The sequence below is a fragment of the Rhinolophus sinicus genome, chromosome 4, assembly GCF_057876585.1.
Source record: "Rhinolophus sinicus isolate RSI-liver-muscle chromosome 4, RSI-T2T, whole genome shotgun sequence".
NCBI lineage: Eukaryota > Metazoa > Chordata > Mammalia > Chiroptera > Rhinolophidae > Rhinolophus > Rhinolophus sinicus.
The window spans coordinates 77105220-77114845 of NC_142504.1; the positions used below are offsets into that span (position 1 = coordinate 77105220).

The window sequence follows — 9626 nt, forward strand, 5'->3', positions numbered from 1 at the left end:
GGGAATAGAAGTGGGAGGTGGGAATGTGGTGCTGAGTCTGGGTGACTGGCTCCTGCGTTTTATGGAGGCAGAGAGAAGGGTCGGCTGACACTTTACAGATTGGGTGTAATGTTCAGGGAATTTGGCATTTCTGCCACAGGGCTCCCCGGCTGCCCTGCTAACCGCTTTCTTTCTCCCTGCTGGTAAAAATGCAGGAGAAAAGGGTTAAATAAATGTTTGTGATATGATAAGGTGCTTGTTTATTCAAGGAATGACAGATTATTGGCTCCAAAAGCAGCCCTGAAAAATAGTACAAAGGAACTGGCTCTCCCTTCGCGGATGATGTGATTTCCTCCTAAGATTCTGCTCTTTCCTAGGAACAATTTGCTCTGGGAATGAAGAAGGATGATTTCCTTGCAGTCAGAGACGGACAGCGTCGGCGCGGAGGGTTGGAGCCCCAGAAGCTGGCTGGGAACTGAGGTGGCTGGTCTTGGGGAAGGCTTCTTTCCCTGCCCTTCAGCAGGCCCAGCACGGAGCTCGGACTCCAGCACCCGTGAGCTCCCGGGAGGCGGTGGGGGCAGGTGGCCTTCCCCAGCCCCATTTCTCAGAACATGGGAAAAGGATTTACTTGCTTGGGAGGGGAACTTCTTCCCCCGGAAATCCTGGACAACCGTGTCCACCTACAACCATCCTGACACACGGAACACAGTGCACATGATCACGTGCACTTTCTGTATTTATACGCAAACATACTGTCCACCCTTTGAGCTTTCTCCTGTCGGGCTCTAAAGATTTTAGAGCTGGTCCTGGAGGAGAATTCAGCTGCAATTTCCCCAACAATGAGACGTTCACCTAACCTCTGTGTTTTTCCTGGGGGCGGAAACACCAATGAGTGCCAACCCTGAAAAATCAGAGGCCTGGCCTGCGGGTTTTGGAGACAGAGACCCTGAGTGCTGCTGGAGCTGGGCAGGCCCACACTTTACGTGCACACGGAGTTGCTCAGACCGCATCCCGCTTCTAAATGCCTCCCGGAGCTGGCTCCTGCCTGCAGAGACAGGGCTCTGAGCCTCACGTGCCTTCCACCAGAGCTCTTCCTCACCCCTCCTCGACCTTCCCTGGCATGTTACAGAGAGGTTGTTCGCATATTTGCCCAGTAGAAGGGTTTGGACAAGATGTTTGGCATAGTTCTCACTTAAAAAAAAAACAACACAAAAAAAACTCAGTGCCAAAGTCAAACACCAAGGGGAAAAAAATGCTGTGATTGAACTGCTGTTTTTCCAGGATCCTGGGAACTACTGTATGATTTTCACAATAGCCCGCTGCCTTATCAGCCAAGGTGCTTGTCTGTAAGACATAAGGCACCAGCCTGGGGAACCCAGTGCCCTTCGGACATGATGACTAAGGTTGACTGCAGGGACGTTATCAAATATCGATGTTTGGGCTATTTTTATGGTTGCATTCAGTACTAATAGGGCTTGTTGAGTGTACACAGCCATGTGCTCATTCTTGAACTACACAAGATAAGATCCCTGTCCCAGGGAGCTTACTGCCTGACTTTTGCAAAAACCAGATGGCAGAAAATGGTTTCCCTCTGCCCATCAGCAATGATTGAGGGGGTGGAGATGAAAAGGGGTGCAGTCAATTCATAACTCTCCCAGGGTGGGACCTCTGCTTTGGCATTTATCCCATGTGACGTTTTAATCGTGGACTGTCTTTTCCCCATCATCTGTTACTCCGTAAGCTGCATCTCCAGGGGGCTCTGAGAATTCAAACTAATTTGAATATCAGCTTAATTAAAGCATCACTAGAGCCATAACGATACCTTTCACTGTACACCGACAGGCACATTATGCACATACACACTTACAAATACACCATGGAATCTAAAACTAGTCATAAATGTTTTTGGCTTGCCAGGAGGGACATCAGAATGCGTAGATTTGACCTATGGCTGTCAGTCATGTCTGAGTTATATGCTGTGATGCTGGATCAGGAAAAACCAGCCGGGACACCCCATCATGTCAATTGTGTCTCTAGGACAGCAGCTGTCTGAGTCTGCCCCCCACAGTGAAAGTCAGCAGAACAGGGGGAAAAGGCCACCTTGACCCGCACCAGCATCCGTGTCCCCAGAAGAACCCCTCTGCATGTGAACATGTCAATGACCTTGAGTTTCAAAAAAGTCTCCTAACTCTTCAAAGCATTTGCAACTGCGTGAGTTTCACTGAAGAACAAAAATTTAATTTTTATGTCGACATGGGAACAATCGTACCTATGGTGCACACCTGAGTTGGACCCCAGGAATGAGGCAAGTGTGTGCACATGCTTTACCTTCAGCTGAAAGCCAAACCTGAGACTGGCATTTGAGTGGAAAGAGTTGATTTGGGAGGTGATCCCAGGGAGTACAAGTAGGGGACCGGGAGGGAAGCCAAAATAGGGTATGTTGGGCAGTTACTGCTGTGGGCTAGGGCTCAATCTTGCTGAGGACATCTGGGGGATAGTATAGGATGCATCCAGAACTCTATCTCTCTAGAGACAAGACAGCTGGGATACTGGTCCACCAGCTCTTCTCTGTCATTGGCGAAGGGTTATTTCAGCTCCCGGGCACTTCCAGCCTTGCTCTGTGTACAGGCCAGAAGACTCCCTTAGCCAGAAAAGGCTATAAAGGAGAGAGACTGCAGGTGCTTGCAGAATTGCTAGTGTGCAAGGGAACTGTGGGAACCAAGGATACATAGACAGGGACCCAACAGAGTCTGCCATAGGTTCCCTCCTTCCCTCCCTCCCTGCCCTTCCTCTAACCCTTCCTCCCTTCTTTCCTTCCTTACTTCTTTTAGTAAGGAATTCTTTCAAAGGAGGGAAGCTGTAGGTTTGTACAAATATGCTTGTGGAAGGAAATCAATATTGAGAAGTCTAGGAAAATAATAAATAAATAAATAAATAAATAAATAAATAAGAGAAGGGGAGAAAAACAAATGGTTCAGCTCAGACTTTATTTCCTCTAGGAAATCTCCAAGTCCCTGCTTCCACGCCCTGCCCCTCAGCCTGAGCTAGGTGCCACTTATGTGGTTCCAAGTAACACACTAAGAGCACCCCCACCATCACCTAGACTTGTAATTATCAATTCATTTGTCACCCTTTCAAATCAAGGCAGTCTTTTGGTTATTTGTTTATTTGAATTTTTGCCTTCCCTGCACTAACTTGCTTGGCACTGATACGTACTTAATCAATCTCTAAGAGATGAATGAAAGGTGCTTTTGAATTATTCCACACTTATCTCCAAAAGATTAAAGGTTTAGCATTCAAGAAGGGAACTTCCAACCAAGTTCCCTTGGAGCTTTGGTGATTAAGTTTGAGAGATCTTTGTGAGTGCCTGCACTAAAACTCAATCACCAAAGCTCAGTGATTTTCCAGTATCAGGATTCTTCCTGTGCAGAAAAAAGATGGACTCCCCTGGAGAGTACGGGTCTGATGAAATGGAAAGCTCAGGTACTCAGAATGAAAACGCCATCCCTGAAGGTTATAGTGTCTAGCATAAAGTGGTCGCTCAATAAACATTCATTTCCTTTGTTGCAAAGAAAAAAGTAAAGAACTTGAGAGAACCGTGCCTTTGATCTTCTTATAACCTACTTTGCGAGAAAGATTATGGAAAACCTCAGTAACATTCAACAGTGTTCATGCCAGGATAAACAAAGATGAGTGATACAGATGGTTCACTTGGAGGAAGACAGACAGGTAGACAGAATTTAAATCCAGCATGATAGGGGTGACAAAAGGTGTTATGCATAGAGGCTAACCTGAGGGGTTCAAGAAGACTTTCTGGAGAAGGGGACTTTCTCTAGGAAGCTGAATCAGGAAGGCTAAGTGAGATGTGCTTTCACAGGAGGAGGAAGAAAGGCAAGGGAAGGTGTTCTAGGACAAGAGCAGAGCATGAATAAAGGCTTGAAGCACTGAAGAGCATGGCGTATTTGAAGAGCTATGGGGAGCTTTGTGGTGCCAAAAGGATAAAGCAAGAAATGAGGAGTTGAAGTAGACAAGGGTCATAAAGGGACCCATAACTCATGCTAAGGAACCTGTTTTTATTCCACAGACAATGGGAAGTCACTGAATGGATTTTTTTTATTTTCAGGAGTAACATGGTAAGTTTTGGATAAATCATTCTCCCCTATTATGTTAGAACAGTCCCAGAATTGTCTTCTGAGGAAAACGATTTTCTCATTCTTTTAAAGGATAAAATTAACACATGTGCATTGTAGAAACTTGGGAAGTATACCAAGCATAATCAATCATAACAAAAAGTTACACACAAACTCTTCATGCAGAGGTAACCATTAACAAAATTTTGGAACACATTCTTCCAGTCCTTTTTCTATCCACATTTAAAAATAGCTGAGATTACAAGTATATGGTACTCTGTTGTCATTGTTTTAAAATTTATTTCATATCCATTTCCTATGTCTCTGAAAATGGAGCCAATAAGATACTTCCTAACTGGGTTCACTCTTTCTGCCCTTCCCTCCTCTCATCCCCACCCCCACAGTCTATTCTCAAATAGAAGCCAAAGTAATTATGTTAAAATGTACAGAAAGCTATAACAATAATAAAAAAACTTACATACGAAGTCTGACAATCAAGTTCACAAACTTGTTGTGACGATTTGCTCATCTTTTTTTTTTAAAAAATGTTATTAGTTTCAGGTGCACAAGACAAAGCAGTATTTAGACGTTTATCATTTATGTCCTTCACACTGCTAATCTTTTTTTTGATATCAGAGGATTATTCATTATGAATTTGCACTAACTGGACACACAGTTAACCAAGTTTACTATTTGGGAGTGCTGGAAAGGCTGCCTGAAAACGTTACACCTGAACTTTTCTCCAGCAGTTCATGGCTTTTGCATCACGACAATGCACCAGCTCACACAGCACTGTCTGTGAGGGAATTTTTAGCCAGTAAACAAATAACTGTATTGGAACACCCTCCCTACTCACCTGATCTGGCCCCCAGTGACTTCTTTCTTTACCTGAAGGGAAAGAAAATATTGAAAGGAAGACATTTTGATGACAATCAGGGCATCAAGGCTAATACGACAGCTCTGATGGCCATTCTAGAAAAACAGTTCCAAAATTTCTTTGAAGGGTGGACTAGGTGCTGGCATGGGTGCATAGGTTCCCAAGGGGAGTACTTTGAAGGTGACTGTAGTGATATTTAGCAATGAGGTATGTAACACTTTTTCTAGGATGAGTTCGTGAACTTAATTGTCTAACCTCATACACACCCAGCACCCAGAGTATCACTATTAGCATATTGGTGTATTTTTTTCCTAGTCTTTTTTAAATAGCTTAGGTAACATGGAATATAGTAGTTCTTTTCATTTTCTTTAGCGTAAGCTGAACTTTTAACATGAAGTCAATTGTACAAACTAATATTTATAAAGTATCTCCTAAAGCGTTTGCCATTCATACAATTCTCCAATAATTAGATCCCCCTGTTTCCTGGCCCTAGATCAAGAGGGGCCATCACAGAGCAGCAGGCTTGGTTTGAATTGGTCTTAAATCCACTGTAAAATTGTACTTAAAATTTTTGCATTATTTTTCAGTTAAACCCTCAGTTTGCAAAAGAGAAAACATTTTTTAACATGAAAATTGCTGTCATGTTTGCTTTAAGGATGTTCCGGAGGTCTTGTCTACTCCATCAGGCAATGTCTCCTTTCATAGGCCTCTAGAGAAACATTCTTTTCATAGTTTATTGCTAAAAATGTTTTGCTTTTCCTTACCAGAGAGCATGAGTTTTTAGAAATCTTATTGACAATGCAAATTTGGTAACTCAATGGTATTCTCTTCATTTTTTTGGCTATTAGGACATTAGAGCTGAAGTTCTAGTATATGAACTAGTATATTTATATGGTGTTGTGTGGTATATGGAACAATATTGCCTTTTTTACCATAAAATTTTTATTATAGGCAATATTGGTCCATGGACCACACAACACAAACAGTACAAGTTTAATCTTTCAAAATCATCATTTAAATAGTGAAAGACCAAGAAATAAAGTTTATTTAACATATACTAGTGTTTCATAAAATAGCCACAATGTAAAACTTTACAGTATACATTTGTGTCCTAAATTTTTAGTTGGCCTTGTCTTATTCCATCTTTATTTTCTCTTTTCCCTATATAGTATTTACACATCCACATACATATCCACACACATATACCAGGGTACCAAAAAAATGTATATGCAGTTTAAGAGATGTTAGCTATGTATTACTTTTCGAAGTTGAATTGAATTACAGTAGCAATATGTAGTACGACATTCGCTCAAAAGATGGCGTTAATCAAACGAATGCTAGCGTCACCATGCGACAGGCAGGACAGTCAAAGAAAATGGCAGAAACACGGTTGTCAATCGTGGAGTGCAGGATTATTTTGAAGTGGTATTTGAAATTGGAGAACGTTGTGGGATACAATGACAATGGAGGCGTGAGTATGCAGCAGAACCTCCAACTTAACACCCTTTGACTTCTACCTATGGGGGACCTTAAAGGATGTGGTGTACCATAGAAAACTAGCTACACTGGCGGTATTTTAGGAAGAAATTGAAAGGGCATGCACAGTGATACAAGTGGACACTTTGTTCACCGTAGCTCAAGCAGTAGTTCGCCGTAATCAGAAGTGTCTGGACGCTGATGGTAACCACTTTGAGCACCTCTTGTAATAGTAGAAACCAAATGTGACTTGTATTCATCTTTTGTTATTGGTATATATTGAGTATTACAATTTTTATACAGTTTTTTTCCTTTCTTAAAATGTGTATACATTTTTTGGCATCCTCTGTATGAAGAATATATATACATATGTTTCTACAATGCATTATCTCTTGTGTATAGTAATTTGTATAATATTTTTGGAATGAGCAAAGGTCTCAATAAGCAAATTGCTGTACAGAAAATTGGGCAGGACCAGTCTGGAGGCAGGGAGATCTGTTAGAGAAGTGTAACAAAGTGACAGCAATGCCAGTTTAAGCTATGGCTATGAATGTTCACATGGGGAGAAGGAAATAGAACTGAGAAACATTTGTAAGGCAGAAATATTTCAACTTAATGACTGATTAATTGGGATGGAAAGAGAAAGAATCTCTGGGTTTCTGGCTTAGACTATAGTTACGGACTAGGGCAGGGAATGGTTTGGGAGGAAATGAAGCATTCATTTTGGAACAGACTGATTTGAAGGAAACTGTCTAGGACAGCCAGATGGAGTATTCAAGCTTTCTCTACCACTCCATTAATTTCCATTTATGTTTATTTGCTCCTATTATTTTTTTCTGCCTGAAATATAGCCACCTTTGCTTCTAATACTGACCAAACTGAAGCCATCTTTCTGGGCCCAGTTGAGCTCCTACATTTCCAAAAAGATCTTGCCTACTTCTTTCTTTTCACTTCCAATCGCAATTGTTATCAGTATTATACAGTTGACCCTTGATGTAGGGGTTAGGGATGCTGACTCCCCTCACAGTCAAAAATCCACATGTACTCTTTGCTGAATCTACTGTGAGGATGAAGACCATTCTCAGAATCAGACTGTGGACATTCCAGAAAATGTGGACATCACTCTGCAGGGACACACAGTTACTGTGAAGGGCCCCAGAGGTACACTGTGGAGGGACTTCAATCACATCAATGTAGAACTCAGTCTCCTTGGAAAGAAGAAGAGGCTCCGGGTTGACAAATGGTGGGGGAAATAGAAAGGAACTGGCTACTGTCCGCATTATCTGTAGTCATGTACAGAACATGATCAAGGGTGTTACCTTGGGCTCCTGTTACAAGATGAGGTCTGTGTGTACTCACTTCCCCATCAACGTCATTATTCAGGAGAATGGTTCTTTTGTTGAAATCTGAAATTTCTTGGGTGAAAAACATATCCGCAGGGTTCGGATGAGGTCAGGGTTGCTTGTTCAGTATCTCAAGCCCAGAAAGATGAGTTAATTCTTGAAGGAAACGATGTTGAACTTGTATCAAATTCAGCTGCTTTGATTCAACAAGCCACAACAGTTAAAAACAAGGATATCAGAAAATTTGGGGTGGTATCTATGTTTCTGAAAAATGAACAGTTTTTCAGTTCGGTGAGATGATGAATAAGATGTAAGTTGTCCAGCTACAGAAGCACCAAGACATCGAAGGAATCTTGACTTTGTTTGTGATATTTTAAGGGTGCAATAAAAGTCATGTATTGAAAAAAAAATCCACACGTAACTTTTGACTCCCCCAAAACTACTAAGAGTCTACTGTTGACCAAAGCCTTACTGATAACATAGTAGTCAGTTAATGTATTTTGTACGTCCTATGTATTATATAAAGTATTCTTGCAATACAATAAGCTAGAGAAGAAAAAATATTAAGATAATCATAAAGAAGAGAAAACATATTTACAATACTGTACGTATTTACTGAAAAAAATCCATCTACGTGTAAGTGGACTCGCGCAGTTCAAACCCTTATTGTTCAAGGGTCAATTACATTTAGAGCAAAGACTTGAAGCACCCCATGTTGCTCTTCCACTTTTGTTATAACATAGGTTAAATTCAGCTACTTATTTATTCAGAGAATATTTAGTGTGAACCATCCACACATCTTGTGCTGGGTGATGGGTACGCACATGACTCAGGTGTGGTCCCGGCCCTCAGTGAGCTGGCTGTCCATTGGAAGAGGACACGGCACAACATAAACAAGTCACTCTATACCTCTTGAAGCACACAAAGTCCCTTTTCTTCTTTACTATTTCTCTTGGTGGCTTGCTCAGGCTTCACGCAGAATCGAGCCTCAACAAATAGAACATCAACTGGCAGATTATTAATTTAAGCTTAGAGAAAAGAAACCCCATGGCTAAACTTGGTGGATGGAATTTGATGTCTCTTCGGGCCACCAAAATTTTCTTCTTATACAATGTGGTTTGTGACAGCAAATTGTGATCGCCCTGTCCCTAAAATGTGACTTTCATCTGCTTGGCCATGTTAGGCCTGCCCCTGCTGTGCTCACACCCCAGAAGAGGCAAAATCTTATCTGCAGCACCTACATGGCGACAATTTCTTGCTCTTGCAGGGTGGACTTGATTTTTAATAGCTGTCAAGAGGAATTCCAGTCATGATAGTAAAGACCTTTTCTACTCAGATACATGAAGCCTGAGAGGTGACTTGGTAGCGTTGCAGAAAACAGTGAGCTGGGAGTTGGAAAGAGTTATCTTCAGGCTCTGAATCTGCTCTTAACTAATTGCTTTGACTTGGACAAGCTGCTCCCTGCTTCAGTGCCCCAATTCATAAAAGCAGATGGCTAGAAACATGATATTTCCGGACCTTTCGTGTTGTTCTCCATCTCCTTTTGTGTAATAAATAGAAGTCTGTAGTTAAAGTTTTACAGAATGATACTTACTCAGAGTGAGTGCTGTTGTGCTCTAATCATGTCAATGGGAAGAGCTAGATGTAGCAGCTACCAGCTTTAGAAGAAGTTAGGCAATATTTGGGTGTGTTGTTGAAAGGAGTTGTCTTGGAAAAACTTTTCTACTGCATGAGAATGATTTATCGAGGAGGTTCTATGAGGTGCCTGGGTTGAGGTGGTGTCCTGAAGTCTAGACACCTCCAGGTTGTTGCCCTGGAGTG

The 9626-nt window shown here is 41.8% G+C and overlaps 1 pseudogene; it reads left to right on the forward strand.

The window, feature by feature from the left end:
- The first annotated feature begins 6361 nt into the window (after nucleotides 1-6361).
- LOC148758408 (large ribosomal subunit protein uL6 pseudogene) lies at nucleotides 6362-8105 on the forward strand (annotated as a pseudogene).
- The last annotated feature ends 1521 nt before the right edge of the window (nucleotides 8106-9626 follow it).